General features: G+C 42.4%; 1 pseudogene; it reads left to right on the top strand.

Moving 5' to 3' along the window:
* Positions 1-9,005: 9,005 nt before the first annotated feature.
* Positions 9,006-9,396, top strand: LOC121030072 (NADH dehydrogenase [ubiquinone] 1 alpha subcomplex subunit 5-like; annotated as a pseudogene).
* Positions 9,397-15,363: the final 5,967 nt, after the last annotated feature.

Here is a 15,363-nt window from a genome sequence, read left to right as displayed (position 1 = left end):
CTGTGTTTTTATATTTACTGACACTAATGACCTCTTATTCTTGGGCACTATTACTTGAGAAGCAATTTTAGTTCTCTATTCTCCCAGTGAAAATGAATCTTATTCTAGTTAGCTGCCACCTGCTGGGGCATGTACAAACGTGTAGCAATCCTTACAGCCTAACGTTTAAGAAGACAATGCCTATACCTTTTGCAAGAGACAGCAAATACATATCCCAGGACAACCTGAATTTCAAAGGTGTTGCAAAGGTTCTTCCATGCCATACCTATATTCAAATTGTTTCACACGGAATTCTTTCTAAAGATTCCACTTGACTTGTCACCAAAGTCCTGCTGTTACGTGACATTTGAGACACCTCATCTCACAGTAACACCTGACCTGTTCTTCCATGCATATGGCCTGTTGTATGGAAACTAAGCTAAAATAAACAGGCTGTTCATCCGTGGCATTAGAGGTGCCAGAGAATAAAGTCAGGGCTGATATCACTTAAAACCACACTGTTGCATACTTACACTTCACTCTTCCTAACTACGAATGCTATGGTATGCAATCCCTTGTGATTCTGAACACATATCAGCTGTTCCACCAACATTCTGCTGCATTGATGATTAATGACATTTAGAGTTTTAATTAATTTTTAGATGCCAAAAAGAAGTGTATCTTAATTAAGAAATTGAATTGGAATAGCTTTACATTTCCTGGAAGCTTTTTTTTTCTTTTTTTAAGATTTTAGTCTGTGCAATCTTCAATGGGTTTTAACAGAAGAAAACTAACAGGGAAGACTTCCAGGCATCACTTATTTTTCAATCACTTTCCTTCCGTGGGTTTCATATTGTTTGTTTGTTTGGTCGGTTGGTTGTTTAATAAGTTCCTAAGGCCACTGAAAGCTGCGGTGATGGTTACAGTAATGGTTTCTATAAAAGTTAGGCAAATCAAAAATTGAAATATTATTACCTACCTTCCAGCAACTAAACTAGTTACAGGTTAGTTACGATTGGAATGAATCAATCATCTCTTGTGTAATAATTAATCCATAAGGGAATTTCTGATGGCAGAATACTTACAGAATGAAGATGAAGAAGTGCTAGAAGGTAGTCTGTGTGTTACCAAAAGGACAGTAGTAGTAAGTTTTCTAATGTCCCCTATTCCCTTAATTGGAAATCATTAGCTAGGGGGTCTCAGTTAGGTCGTGGTGTTGAGTAAAGAACTCCTTGAAGGTAAAAATATCAGGGAATGAGAGTCATTAAAAGTTTTCGCGTTTACGATCCACCCCGGTGACTCCCCTTACCCTAATGGGACGTCCTCCGAGTTTTTGGGGTTTTGTTTGTTTGGTTTTTTTTCAGGCGCTCCGGGTACTGGCACTGGTTAAAATGAATGTCTGTACTTGAGCACAGAACTAAGGAGCAGGGTTAATGGGAAAATGGGCGGATGGAATGAAGGCTTGGGAGTTCGTCAGACCCGCAGGCAGACACACGGGTTCTTGCCATCTGTCTCTCTTCGCCTCGCGTGAGTCCCGGTAGCTGAGGCCACTTCCTGACACGTCCACTTATTAAATTATTTTATGTGGAGAACGCGAGCGCCCGCAGCCAACCGAGCCAGTTGCATCCTTGACGGGAATTGGCTGAGGCGAGCGGGACAAAGCCACTCGCAGCGAATCGGTCCAGCGGGTACCGTGAGCGCACCGGGCTCCGCCGCGCGGCTGTTCGCCTTCTTCCTCTCCAGGCGTTAAAAGCCCCTCGCCCACCCTCGGTCCCTCCTGTGGGAACGTACACCTTCGGGAGGCAGCCCCGAGGGGAGCCCACCGGGGGAAGTCCTTACCTCTCGCTGCGGGTGAGGTAGGCAGGGAGGGGGAGGGGTGGTCCTCGGGGAGGAGCAGCCAGAGGAGGTCGGGCGGGAAGTCTGCTGCTCCCGGACAGAGGAGCGCAGCCGCGGGCGCCGAGCGCGAGTGACGGCGGCGGCGGAGACGAAGACCGTGGAGCAGCAGCGGCGGCGGCGGCGGCGGCGGCGGCGGCAGCGGGAGCGGCGGAGACAGACACGCCTCCTGGCGGGGGTTCCTCGCCTCTTGCTTTAAAGGCGCCGCACTCCTTTCCCTGCGGCCCCTGCACACTCTCGGCGCCTACGGCCACCAGGGCGCAGCGCTCCCCCCTGGACCTCAGGAGCGAAAGTGCGAGAATTCTGGGCGCCACCAGGCTCGGACGTTATAAGTCCGCTGGCCGAGACTTCATCTCCTGCGCACACCCCCGCCTGCTCTGGGATGGGGGGGACCGGGACTGAGATGTTCGGTCAGGGAGTGATGAAACCCCCAAGGAATTTGCCTGGCCCTGGGTTGTGACAACACATGTAAGCAGCCCGAGCACGTTCGGTTCTGGGTGGTGGCTTTTATACCTCTTCGAAACCATAGCAACGAAACTTATTTGCTGCCAGGATTTGAGGAGCAGCCCGTAGTCTCCAAAGTGGCCTTTTTAGTCCAACTACTGCCATTTCCCTTTGAGGTTTGCGGTAAAGATTCTGTTTGACCTGCTCCTTACTCCCACTTGCACCTCCTGTGCACACGCTACCAATGCTCTCTCGTCGCGCTGCCCGTACCCCTTTAGATGCCTGGAATCCGCGCACCTCTCCTCGCCTCCGTTGCTGAAAGTAGAAAGAGACTCCCCCCGGGCGTCGGCGAGAAGTCTCTGTGTCTGTCTGAAGGCTTAATGGCAGACGTCTTCTTGGCCCCCGTCCCCGCCCCCGGCCTCCGAGGTCCTTGAACTATCAACCCAAGCAAATCGCAGAAAGAAGTTGGATTTTAGATCTGGTGGGAGCCGAACCTGAGGTCTCAGGCTCTACGGTTGTAGAAAAGGAGCCTGGGGAGAAGTCCCGGCTAGGCAGCCGCCAGTCTAAATTCCCTGGGGGACTTTTTATCGGGCCCGAGGTGGGGAGGGGCACCTAAGACCTACAGTCTTCGCGAGGCTCGGCTTCAGGGAGGAGCCTCCGGCCACGAGCACTACAGGCTTCCCCTGCTTCTCAGCAAAAACGATTAGCTTCTGCAAACAATCTCTGATTTCTGCTCCTCTGGGTCGGATAAGTCAACATCTATTCAATACCAATGCTATTTTATCCTCGGTCCTACAATATTAACTAGAGCAGAGACTTAGCAAGTTGCCCCCAGAGGAAGTTGGCGAGCAGCGATTCGCGAGGTTTAACTGAGGCTGAGCCGGAACAGGCCATGCGCTGAGCCCGGAGACAATTTTCAAACGGGTTGTATGAGGAGGGGCCAGGTGAGATCCCGTGGGTCTGCGGGATCCTTCAGCAGTCCTGACCCCCAGCGGCATTCAGATCTGTAATTTCGAAGGCCCACAAGTAGAGAGGCTCTGCGTACCCAGGGACTAATTGTCTTGACTGGAGACGAGCGAGCGTTTGTCCTTAGGTTGCTTCCTTCCCTGCATGCAGCCCTGCCCTCTCCCCCTCTTCCCCCCTCCTCCCCATAAAATTAAGCCCTCGTCGGAGCCTGGCTCAGCTTCGCCACCCTCCACGCCCTGGGGCTAGCGCCTGATTCAGCCTAGTCCTGCAACACACAGAAATAGTTCTGCCCAACCCTACCTGGCTCTTGCTCAAAACCACCAGTCTCTAGCTTCTTGGACACCACCTCGGAGTCTCCTTACCTCCTACATGCCTACTGTGCCCGCCCTGGTTGGGGAGACTCAGGACTTACAGAGGTTAAGGAGAGATTAGTTAGTGGCAATGGAGAGTCTGTTAGTCATTTAAAGATCCAGGGGGTGGCAGGGAGGCTCCCGTAATTAAGTCAACAGCAGCCTTGTTGTACGGAGTAAATAAATAGTCAATGACTCCATTGTGCCTCGTGGAGCGGGCAGCACAGACGCGTGACTGGCTCTGGGCGCCTGGGCTCCAGCTGCTGTGACCTGCAGCCTAATGGGCCCTCGAGGCAGAGCCCAGTTTGGGCCAGGCCCCGAAAAAAATACCCTATTCAGTCCTATTCCCCCACCGGAGGAATGGTGACAACTTGTCTACTGGCCAAAGACACTGTCCTTGTCATCATACAATTCAGCCTTGCCACTTCCAGGAGGGAGGAGCAAAAAGCTGCACACAGAATAGATTCCAGTGCAAATCCCTGGGTGAAGGCAACCTGCTCTGTTTTGTTGTAGCTCTGAGAGAGTAGAACAGGGAGTGTGTCTCATCTGACTTTAAGTGTTCAGCATAGGGTTTGGCATACAGTGAGTGCCGCATGAAAAAATGAGATCACTGGATCAACCTTACACATACCACACTGTTGTCCCCCTACCACCTTTTATCTGGGAAAGGGGAAGCTCCAAACAACTTTCTCTAAGTGCTCTGTGTATTCTTAGAACCTAGTAATAAATCTCTTTTCCAGAGCAACCAGGACACATTTATAAAGGAAGAAGTAACAGACACTAGCAAGGGCTTGGAGGGGCAGGGGGAGAGCTAGGAGAATGAAACAAATCAAAATTATGCATGTTGTGACAAATTCATTTCCTCAATAACAAAATGGTATCTGAATTCTAATGAGAAAAGTAGAACAACAAGGGAGCATTAGACTACACACACCCATTTAACCCTTCAAGGTAAAATTCTTCCACACCATAAAGAGATATGTTCCAGAATTTATTTCAGGGTTTATGAGGTCATACTTTAAGGGAGCAAGGATCCCAAGTTTCTTTAGGGTCAGTGGTGAAGCTTTTTCTTCTCGATTCCCAGTCATCCTTAAGAATTAATCTTCTGTCTCTGAGGAGGTCTGAGTTCCTTAGCTAGAGTCTTATGCAGGAACCACCTCTCTATCTTCCCTTTCTTAGCTCTCAAAGTACTCTTAGAACATTAGCAGGTCTACAATTCTGACTCCTGAGGACCCAGAACAGACCAATCTGAATTGCCAACCTGACTGCAGGTTTTGTTTGCTTGTATGTTTTGGTCTTCCTTGTTTATCTTGTTTTTAGTTTTTTTTTTTTTTTAATGTTTATTTTAGAGAGAGAGAGAGAGAGAGTAGGGGAGGGGCAGAGAGAGGGGGAGACACACTGAACTCACAAACCAGGAGACCATGACCTGAGCTGAAGTCAGACACTTAACCTACTGAGCCACCCAGGCGCCCTTCGGTCTGCCTTGTTTGTAATGAATTAGAACCGGAAAGTATTACTTTGGATCATTTAGTCCGAAGCCTTCATTTTACAAGACACACAAGACAAGGTGAGAGAAGAGGAGTGACTTGCTTGCTCAGGATGTGGCAGAACAGACACTGTCTTCTAGCTGCGTAGGGCAGCATCAGGCTGTCTCCTGTCATCCACTTTCAAAACTTAGAATCATATGAAGTTAAGACTAAAAGAGACTTCAAGAACTTCTACTCTATTTCAGGGTCACAGAACTTTCTCTCAAATGTGTATATGTTTACTTGGCCTTGAATTTTTTCATACAATAATAGAAGATACACATATCCCCTGAAAGCTCATTGTGGGCTAATCCACTCCCTACATCCCAGGCTAAAAGCCTCCAGTCTAGTCCAACAACATCATTTTATAGCTGATGAAATTCATCTAAACAGCAACAACAGCAACAACAAAAACCTTAGAGTTGGAGTGAGTTAAGGACAATTCCTGGACACTAGGCATCCTGAGTCCCATCTGTCCCCATTCCCTCAAGTCTTCTTAGCTGTAATTGGACATACATTACACTGAGGTATTAGTAACTCATAATGACACTGTCCTTGTCATTATGGATTTTTATCTCAGAATAATTAATATCTGACCTTGAAGGATGGGATCTATTATTCCTTTCTGAAACCTCTCAATATATTTACTGAGTACATACTATCTGTCAGGCACTGCTCTAGTGCTAGCAAAATGGCAGTAAATAAACAAAACCCCTGCGTTCACTGAAGGCAGTTTAATGGCAGGAAGATAGACAACAAACAAATACACAAGCAAATATATAACATGTCAGATAGGAGTGTTAAAGAGAAAAAGCAAAGTGAGCAGAATAGGACATGTTGGGGAGACAGAGATGAGGGAAGGTGTTATGTTACATAGGGTGGTCAGGGAATGTCTCCCTGATTAGTTGACATTTGAGTAGAACTCTGGAGGAAGTAATAGAGAGATCCATGTACCTAGTTGGAAGAAGAGGAAATATCAAGTGTCAAGGTCCTATGGTTGGAACAAATGTAAAACCCCTAAGGAAGATCAATGAAGCCAATTCCCAGAGATGAGATGGGAGATTGATAGAAAATCCAGTAAGAGAGGAACAGAGGATCAGGTCTTAGAGGATTTTGGATTTTTCTCTAAAAACAACACAGAAGCCTTGGGAGGGGTTTGACCAGAGGAGATGTATTATATGACATAAATGTAAAAGGATATCTTTGGCTGTTCTATTAAGATTGGCTAGACTTAAAAAGGGCAGAATTTAGGCAGGACAACTAGTTATGAGGCTACTGAAACAATCCAGAGAAGAGCCAACTATGGATAGTAGTAGGGCAGTAGCATGAGGATGGTTAAAAAAAAAAAAAAAAAAAAAGATTACTGATATATTTTTAAGTAAAGCTGAGAGAATTTGGTGATATATAAAATGAGGAATGACTCTAAGATTTGGGGCCTGAGTAACTGCAGAATGGAGACACTATTTATTGAGATGAGAAACACTATAAAAGAAGAAGTTTGGAGGATATAGGATGAATTAATGAAGGAGAATTTGGACATGGTGGATTTCTGACATGCATTAGACATCTAGATAGGCCAAATGGGCAGTTGTATACAATAAATGTGGAGTTCAGAGGAGAGGTATACATTGGGAGTCATCAGGTCATAGAGTTATGAGACAAAAGAGATCATCTAGGGGATAGATATAGACAGAGAAACGAAGAGTTTTCAAGATTGAGCACTGAGACATTCCACAGTATAGGCATTGAGGAGATGACAAAGAAACAGCCAAGGAGACAGAGAAGTAGCAGACACTGAGCTAGAGGAGAACCAAGATTTTTCCCAGAAGTCGAGTGAATAAAGTAATCTCCTGAGTGAGTGACTGCTCAGCTATGCTAAATGCTGCTGATAGATGAGATGAGTGAGCAGTAAGAATTTGCCACTTGACTGAATGGCCACTAGTGGAAGCTACTAGTGAGCTTGATGAGAGTATGCTTGGACTAGTGGTAGAGATTAAAGCATGCTTGAAATAAGTTCAGGAGAGAATAGGAGGAAAGGAATTGAAGATGGAGAATAAAACCGTTTTTCCCCCAAGGAATTTTGTTTGTAAGTAGAGAAGAGGAACAGGGCAGTATCTAAAGGACAAGGTGGAGCTAAGGGATTCTATTTTTTTTTTAATTTTAATTTTTTTAAATTTACATCCAAATTAGTTAGCATATAGTGCAACAATGGTTTCAGGAGTAGATTTCCTTAGTGCCCCTTACTCATTTAGCCCATCCCCCCTCCCACAACCCCTCCCATAACCCTCAGTTTGTTCTCCATATTTATGAGTCTCTTCTGTTTTGTCCCCCTCCCTGTTTTTATATTATTTTTGTTTCCCTTCCCTTATGTTCATCTGTTTTGTCTCTTATTTTTAAACAAGAAGATGGTATAGAACGTTATTATTATGATGGGAGTAAATCAACTGCTGTTGGAGAAGAGATGAATGGTTGCCCTTAACTAGTCATGAGAGGATGCAATCAATAGACAAACACAGGGGTTAGCCTTGAATAGAGGGGTCCATTAATTCAAGTAATAGGAGGAATTGGTAATAGGTAAATTGGTGGTGTAAGTGGTGTTGAGGGCCTACTTTTCCTATGTGTATGTGAGCTCCAAAGCCCCAGACTGGGCTGCCTTGCTCCATAGATACCTTCCTTACTATTCTCTGGCTCCTACCATCCTAAGTCTCAGAATGGTGTCTGTTTGCCCTTCCAGTGGCTTACATACTGAATTTTTCAGGAAGGCAAGGGAAAGGAAGGAGAAAATAGGAAGTGGAGAGGATGTGAGGTCCTCTTGTTATTCTTTGCATTTTCTTTATGAAATAATAATAAAAAACATAAGCTGAGGGTCTTGGAAAGGAGAGAACATACTAGATGTTTAGGGAGAATAGAGAAAGTGTGAATTTTTTTCATGTTTTGTTTAATTTATTTTGAGAGAGAGAGAGAGAGAGAGTAAAGCGAGGGAAGACCAGAGAGAGGAGAAATAGAGCATCCCAAGTGGGCTATGCACTGACAGCACAGAGCCCAATGTGGGGTTCGAATACACAAACCTTGAGATCATGACCTGAGCCGAAACCAAGAGTCAGATGTTTAAAAGACGGAGCCACCCAGGCATCACAAGAAAGTGTGAGATTTTTATTTAGAAGAATGGAAGAGTGAAATGATAATGAAATCTAGTTGGATGCTTGGCCTACACCAGAGCCACTTGAAATTAATGATCAAGAATCTAACTAGTGAGCATGATCATGTACTCTTCCTTTTTTTTTTAAGTTTTATTTTTATTTAAGTAATCTCTACACCCAATATGGGGCTCAAACTCATCACCCTGAGAGCAAGAGTCACATGCTTTTCTGACTTAGCCACCTGGGCACCCCTCATGTACATTTCTTTAGCCATCTTTAGTGTACAAGAGCAGGTTTGGAGTAGGTAAAGAGTTGCATTCAAGAAGGGTTAAGGTTTTGCCAGGCTAGTGTGATGAAGATATAGGGAAATGATGGAGTTAAATGTGTATGCAAGGTTGTTCTTATGTTGATAAACCATGAAAAGCAAGAATAAAGTGAGGATACAAAGAAGCAAGAAGGGATCAAAAAAAGCTGATAGAATTAGTGGGGTCACTCTTTGGTACCAGTTTTGATGTAGCTGGGGTAATGAAGAGAGTGAATGAGTTGAAAGGTAGCATGTGAGGGTTTAAGAGTTAGTGATACTTGAATTTAAAATTATAGAGAAGATGTAGCTTTGGACAATGATAAAGCCTATGACCTCATTGTTAAAGATAGCCACTAGCCACCTGTGTCTGTTTAAATTTAAATTTTAATTAAAATTAGCTGTCATGGTGGGTTTGCTGAAGAAGACCACTGGCCTTGTGTGATTGGCTATATGTGAGAGTCCACACGAGAGGCTTAGAATATTGTACACAAAGATTCTTGATGATCTTGAGCAAATTCCTAAAAATGCAGCATATAGAAAGTATACAGTATAGATTACAAATAAAAAGCTGGGTATGGTTAAAGCAGAACCGGATGTTAAGAAATTTTAAAAGACTAACTTCAGGGTGGCCAACTAGAAGAGGTGATTCTTCTGGCTGAAAATGAACTGAATCGGGCAAGAAAATGATACAGTGGAAATCATGGAAGCCTTTAACAGAAGAGCCTCTCGCCATCCAATGGAAATGGCCAATATCATTATTAAATGAAGAGTGTGTTGATGCGAAACTGATTTAATTAAATGTTCTGTTACATGAAAAAAACTAAAATCCAGTTTCTCAGTCACATCAGTCACTTTTCTAATGGTCAATAACTACATGTGTCTGATGGCTACCATATTGGGCAGTGCAGATACAGAATATTTCTGCCGTTACAAGAAGTTTTGGTAGAACAGTGCTGGAGGAAGTCTGGGAGTAAGTGATGGAGGTAGGTAGAGGACAAGATGGTTAGAGGAGTGAAGGTCAAGGGAGAAAGGGCACGGTATTTGAAGTATCATTGATTTGGATATTGAAATCATCAGAAATGATCACAGGAATAGTTCTGATGAGAGTGACAATGAGAGTCTTCAAGGAATGGGCTGGGAGTGGTGACATAGGAAGAGAAAGAAAGGTTAACAAGTGGTAAAGTCTGTTGGCATAAACTAAAGTTCAAGGGTTTTAGGAAGGAAAAGTGAATATTGATATCTGGAAGCAGCAAGAATACCTACTCCATCTCCAGGTCCAGTGGCAGTTATGGTGAAGGAGAGAAATAGCCATCACATGAGAGGTCTGCAATTCTCTAAAGGAAAAATTCAGAGAAGAAGCTGTTAACAAACTAAAAGTTCACAGGGGTACAGTGGAAGGGTTTTTATTTGGGAATGTACATAGCAATTTGGAGATGAGAAATGATACGGGATGACCTCCAAGCTCAAGGCTTTTTGTAAGGGCTGATATAAATAGAGGTGAAAGGCAAGTTGGGGTTAAGCCTAATGGTCTCCAAGGAATATTGCGGTGCTGTGGCTGTGTTATTTGTGGGGTAGATGAGTGGGATTTTCCTGGGATCCTCTTTTTTACTTCTTCCTATGAAGGTGTGGATCGGGGAAGGTCTTATCAAATGCATAATTCCTATTTTAAGGATGATAAATCTAATACAGAGAGAGGTCATGTAACTTGCCTATGGGCACACAGCTAGCAAATGCAAAACTAGGATTCCAACCTTTGTCAACGTTTTATTTATTTTTGGGACAGAGAGAGACAGAGCATGAACGGGGGAGGGGCAGAGAGAGAGGGAGACACAGAATGGGAAACAGGCTCCAGGCTCTGAGCCATCAGCCCAGAGCCCGACGCGGGGCTCGAACTCACGGACCGTGAGATCGTGACCTGGCTGAAGTCGGACGCTTAACCGACTGCACCACCCAGGCGCCCCGGATTCCAACCTTTGTAGTTTATTGTTCTTGCAAGTACATCAGAGGAGGCAGGTAGAATACAATAGAACCTGTCCCAGCTCTCTGCCTCTGATCCCAAAAGGTTTCAGATGTTGCTGTAAACTGTGAGGGATAAAGCCCTACAGATCAGGCTGGGAATGCACAGGACTGAAGAATATGGAGCAACTAGGATTGAGCAGATTTGCTTCCTCAGCAAACCCTTGAGAAAAGCCTTTGTCTGGAGCCAGAAATCGGAAACAGCTGCCTCTCAGTGGGGAAACCAGCTTAAAAGCAAGCTGAAGGCTCTTCCTCTCAGACTTTATCAGAGTCCAAGGAAAACCCCAGAACTTGATCATATCCCTTAAGAGTGTTCTCAATAGAACCTAAAGGATATTTTTCACCAAGGGCTCATTTCTTGTAATAAGTAAAACTAAAGACAAAAACTTCTAGTAATGACCGTACATCCATAATGATAATATCTTCCTAGTTATTCCTTCTATGGTAGAATCTATACCTACTAGCTATATTCTCACTGTCTGACTATGTAAATGTAAATGTTTAGTGCCTTCCAAAATGGGAAATGGAGATTATTCCTAAGAACATTGTGTTCACGGGTTGTTTTAATCAATGAGAAGATAGAGTTAACTTGTATACATCACAGGATTCAAGCAAACTTTGTAAACTGGTTCAGAATGTCAAATAGGGCTTTATAGTTTTGTTTTGTTTTGTTTTGTTTTCAATTCAGCACTGAAACATTCTGATTGATTCACTTCATCATAAAATAAGTTGTTGGAAACAGAATTAGGGCTGTTTCCTTAATGGGCTCTGCCTAGAGAAGTCATCAGTATTATAGAAAGCTGCTATGGAGGACCTTTAGAAACTGACCAGGGTGCCAATAGATTTTTCCTCCTTTACTTTAAAGCAGTGGTTCTAATTAGCAAAGTTTTCAAATTTATTATTGCAGGATTTCAAATTTCTTATAGCTTCAAGAACTGACATTCGTTAGGAATATGGACACTGCTGACCACCTACCTTTTACATTCCTTCCTACCAAAGGGTCACGTGGACTGTTGGAGCACGGCTGTCATGACCTTGTTTGCATGTGCACTGTTGGAGAGCACACAATAGAGGTAATAGAATTCAGTTATGGTTTTTAATTCTGTGAATGAATGGCTGAAGCAATAAGTTTAAAATGAAAAGGGAATAAAAGGAGAGGAAGCTAGAATCGAAATGCAGGCCCATATTCTGTATCCTAAAGGAAAGTGTGAGAATCAAAAAATAAACTTATTTTGCAGTCTATTGTCCTGACAAACTTTTCATATATAACTGTTTTAATCTGTTGCCGGATCAGTGTCCCTTTGTAAACATATGTTAAATCTGAGTGCAAAGAGATGAACAATAGCAATGCATCACTTAACTGCATCAACATTTTATGTAGTTGATCATGTAAAAAATCAAAAGCAGATTTAGCCTTTTCTGTGGACTGTAGGGACTAAGGGTCTGTTGACCACATTTCTGCTTTACAAACAGAGCTATCCAACCAAGACTTGTTTACTAACTGGAAATGTGGTCAAACACACTGTCCTTGATATTTTATTTGCTCTTCTAGGCTGACAAATTGATAACTTTGGAGTTATTTTGACAAAACTAGATACATATATAATTAGGAAAATAGAAGAAAAGAATCTGTGATATGGAAATGAATGATATCTGAATTAGAAATTGTTATTTTGGTGGGTAAAACAGAAGAAATGTAGTAATGTCCATATTTTCCAATATTTACCCTTTATATTATTTTATTTAATTAATTTAAGGGTTTTTTTTGTTTGTTTGTTTTGGTTTTTTTCAACGTTTATTTATTTTTGGGACAGAGAGAGACAGAGCATGAACGGGGGAGGGGCAGAGAGAGAGGGAGACACAGAATCGGAAACAGGCTCCAGGCTCTGAGCCATTAGCCCAGAGCCCGACGCGGGGCTCGAACTCACGGACAGCGAGATCGTGACCTGGCTGAAGTCGGACGCTTAACCGACTGCGCCACCCAGGCGCCCCTTAATTTAAGTTTTTTAAATGTTTGTTTTTGAGAGAGAGACAGAGCGCCAGTCAGCAGGGGCACAGAGAGAGAGGGAGACACAGAATCTGAAGCAGGCTGCAGGCTCTGAGCTGTCAGCAATGAGTCTGTCGTGGGGCTTGAACTCATGTACTGTGAGATCATGACCTGAGCCGAAGTCAGATGCTTAACTGACTGAGCCACCCAGGTACCCCTAATATTTACTCATCTTAAAGCAAGACATAGGTTTCATATTTATATGCACTTCATTATATTTATAACACTACAATAGGGGAATTAGGAATTAATATCCAATTTTCAGAAGCCAGAATTTTGGAAATTGGTCTCAATTACATGAGGGTAAATTTAGGATTTGCAGATCTTTTTCACGTATTTCTCCTCATTCTATACTTATGATAACTATTACAGAGAGTCAAGGTTTATATCCTCCTCACTTCATAAATGAATAACAAAAGGTTCAGAGTAATTTTATGGCACAGCAAAAACAACCTTACACAAAGAGTTCCACAAACTGAATTTCTATTAATATATAATGTCTTTGGTAATTCAGTTAACACCTACATGCTTCTGTTTCCTCATTTGTAAAATCAGGAGCAGGAATTAATTTTGAAATCTATGAGGTCCTTGCAGTTAAAACAAACAAACAAACAAATAATAGTTTCTTGACAAACCAGGATCTCATTAAAGTCACTGGTGGAACAAGGACAGTACTCAGGACTCAGAATGGACTATTATCCAGATGATGAAACATGTCTGAAATCAAAAGCTGACCTGCAGAAGATGTATAGTTGTCTGCTTTTTTCCTTTACTTAGAGTCATCGGAAACATACAAAACTTATAATCTGTCTTAAAAATATATCTTCCTACCAAAAAAAAGATAAATTTTGTTCACTTAGCAAAAACCACTAAAAATACTAATCTGATAATTTTATGCCTAAAGTTAACATATACAGGAAATGATAATGATAAAAAAAAATTATAAATATCACCCTGATTAAACTCACTCATTATTTCAACCGAAGCAACTAAACATTTGTAAGGAAAATTATGCGACTGAATATACTGGATTGAATGGTATTCTCCTCTAAAACTCATGTCCACATAGAACCTGTGAATGTGAGTTTTTGTAGGTGTCTTTGTAGGTGTAATCAAGGTAATATGATGTCATACTGGATTAGAGTGGGCCCTAAATTCAGTATGGCTGGCATCTTAGAAGAAAAGGGAAATTTGGACACAGACACAGATGGAGGGAGGTATGCCATGTGAAGATGGAGGCAGAGAGAGATAGGAGTGATACATCTATAAACCAAGGAACACTAAGGGGTGCCAGCAACCACCAGAAGCTAAGGGAGAGGCATGGGGCAATTTCTCCTTCAGAAATCCGAGAAGGAACCAACACTGCCAACACCTTCGTTTTGGATTTCTGACCTCCAGAACTGTTAGAAAATTAATTTTTGTTGTTTCAAGCCACCCATGTTGTAGTACTTTGTTATGGAAGACTTAGGAAACTAATACATGGACAGTCTGACCAAACAATATTAACAACTACTCATTTCAATTGAACTCTCAACACAGACCTGCAATTTTTCTCTCTGACTCTTCTATAAAATTATTATACATCTCCTACCTTCCCCTCCAAACCTTCATTGCAGCTTATAATGTGCTTCATTCCTACTCAAGACAAAAGAAGCCATCAGACAGGAATTCTCTCATCACCCATCAGCATCTGCTGCTGTTGCCACCAGTTTCCATATTATGCCATATCCTTGATCATCCAAAAGATGGCATGATCCTACCTTTTCTTTTGAAGGCCATCCTGTGATTTGTGTCCTGGATTCTGCACCCACATATATTCTCAAGCATTCTGATCCTGTCGTTAAGCATCTCCTTCTTAAAAAAAGAAAAGAAAGAACTTTCCATCCCATGTCTGTCTTCAGTTACAGTCCCATTTCATCATTTATCTTCAAAGCAAAAGTTCCTGAGTAATTTGAGCTTGTTTCTATTTCCCTATATTGCCTTCTTGACCTACTCCACTTGGCATCTCTCCCCTCCATTCCATTGGACTTGTTCTTGACAAGGTAACCAGCCTGTTCCACATTGCTCAGTCCCGTGTTCCTGTTTTTCTCTTTTCTTCTTGATTTCTCAAGAGCATTTCATACTTGTAGACCAATATCACTTTGTTCAATATCACTTTTATTATGATGATTTAAAATGCTTTTATCACTGTTTTTGTTGTCATGATTATTTTACTGTTGACACTACCATGTTTTTCTGCTTTTCTTTTTCAGTATCTTTATGAGATCTCCCTTGTCTTGCTGATTTCTAAATGTTGGAGTGATCCAGTTTAAATCTCTCATACTACCAAGTGAATTAATCCAATGCCATGTCTTTAAAACACCATCTATATGCTTAAGACCTAAAAATATTGTATCTTCAATTCTTACTTCTCTCATAAACTCTAGAGTCTTATACTCAATTCCACTTGAATATCTAATAGGACCATGTCCCAAACAGAACTCCAAACCTATCTGAAACCTTTTACTTTTAGTCTATTCCATATCATAAATAGCAGCAACATCTATTCCATTGTTCAAGTCAAAACCATGGGTCACTCATGATTCTCCTCTTTTTCTCACCACTGCCCCCATTGCAAATTCATTGCCAAGTTAGCTCTCCTTCTAAAATATATCCAAAATCTATCCATCTCTTCATGTTCATTGCTATGACCTTGACC

Source organism: Herpailurus yagouaroundi, unplaced genomic scaffold, assembly GCF_014898765.1.
Source record: "Herpailurus yagouaroundi ecotype Mexico unplaced genomic scaffold, PumYag 139, whole genome shotgun sequence".
NCBI classification, from domain to species: domain Eukaryota; kingdom Metazoa; phylum Chordata; class Mammalia; order Carnivora; family Felidae; genus Herpailurus; species Herpailurus yagouaroundi.
The sequence above is the reverse complement of the archived record's forward strand: the minus strand, read 5'-3'. Positions and strand labels throughout refer to the sequence as shown.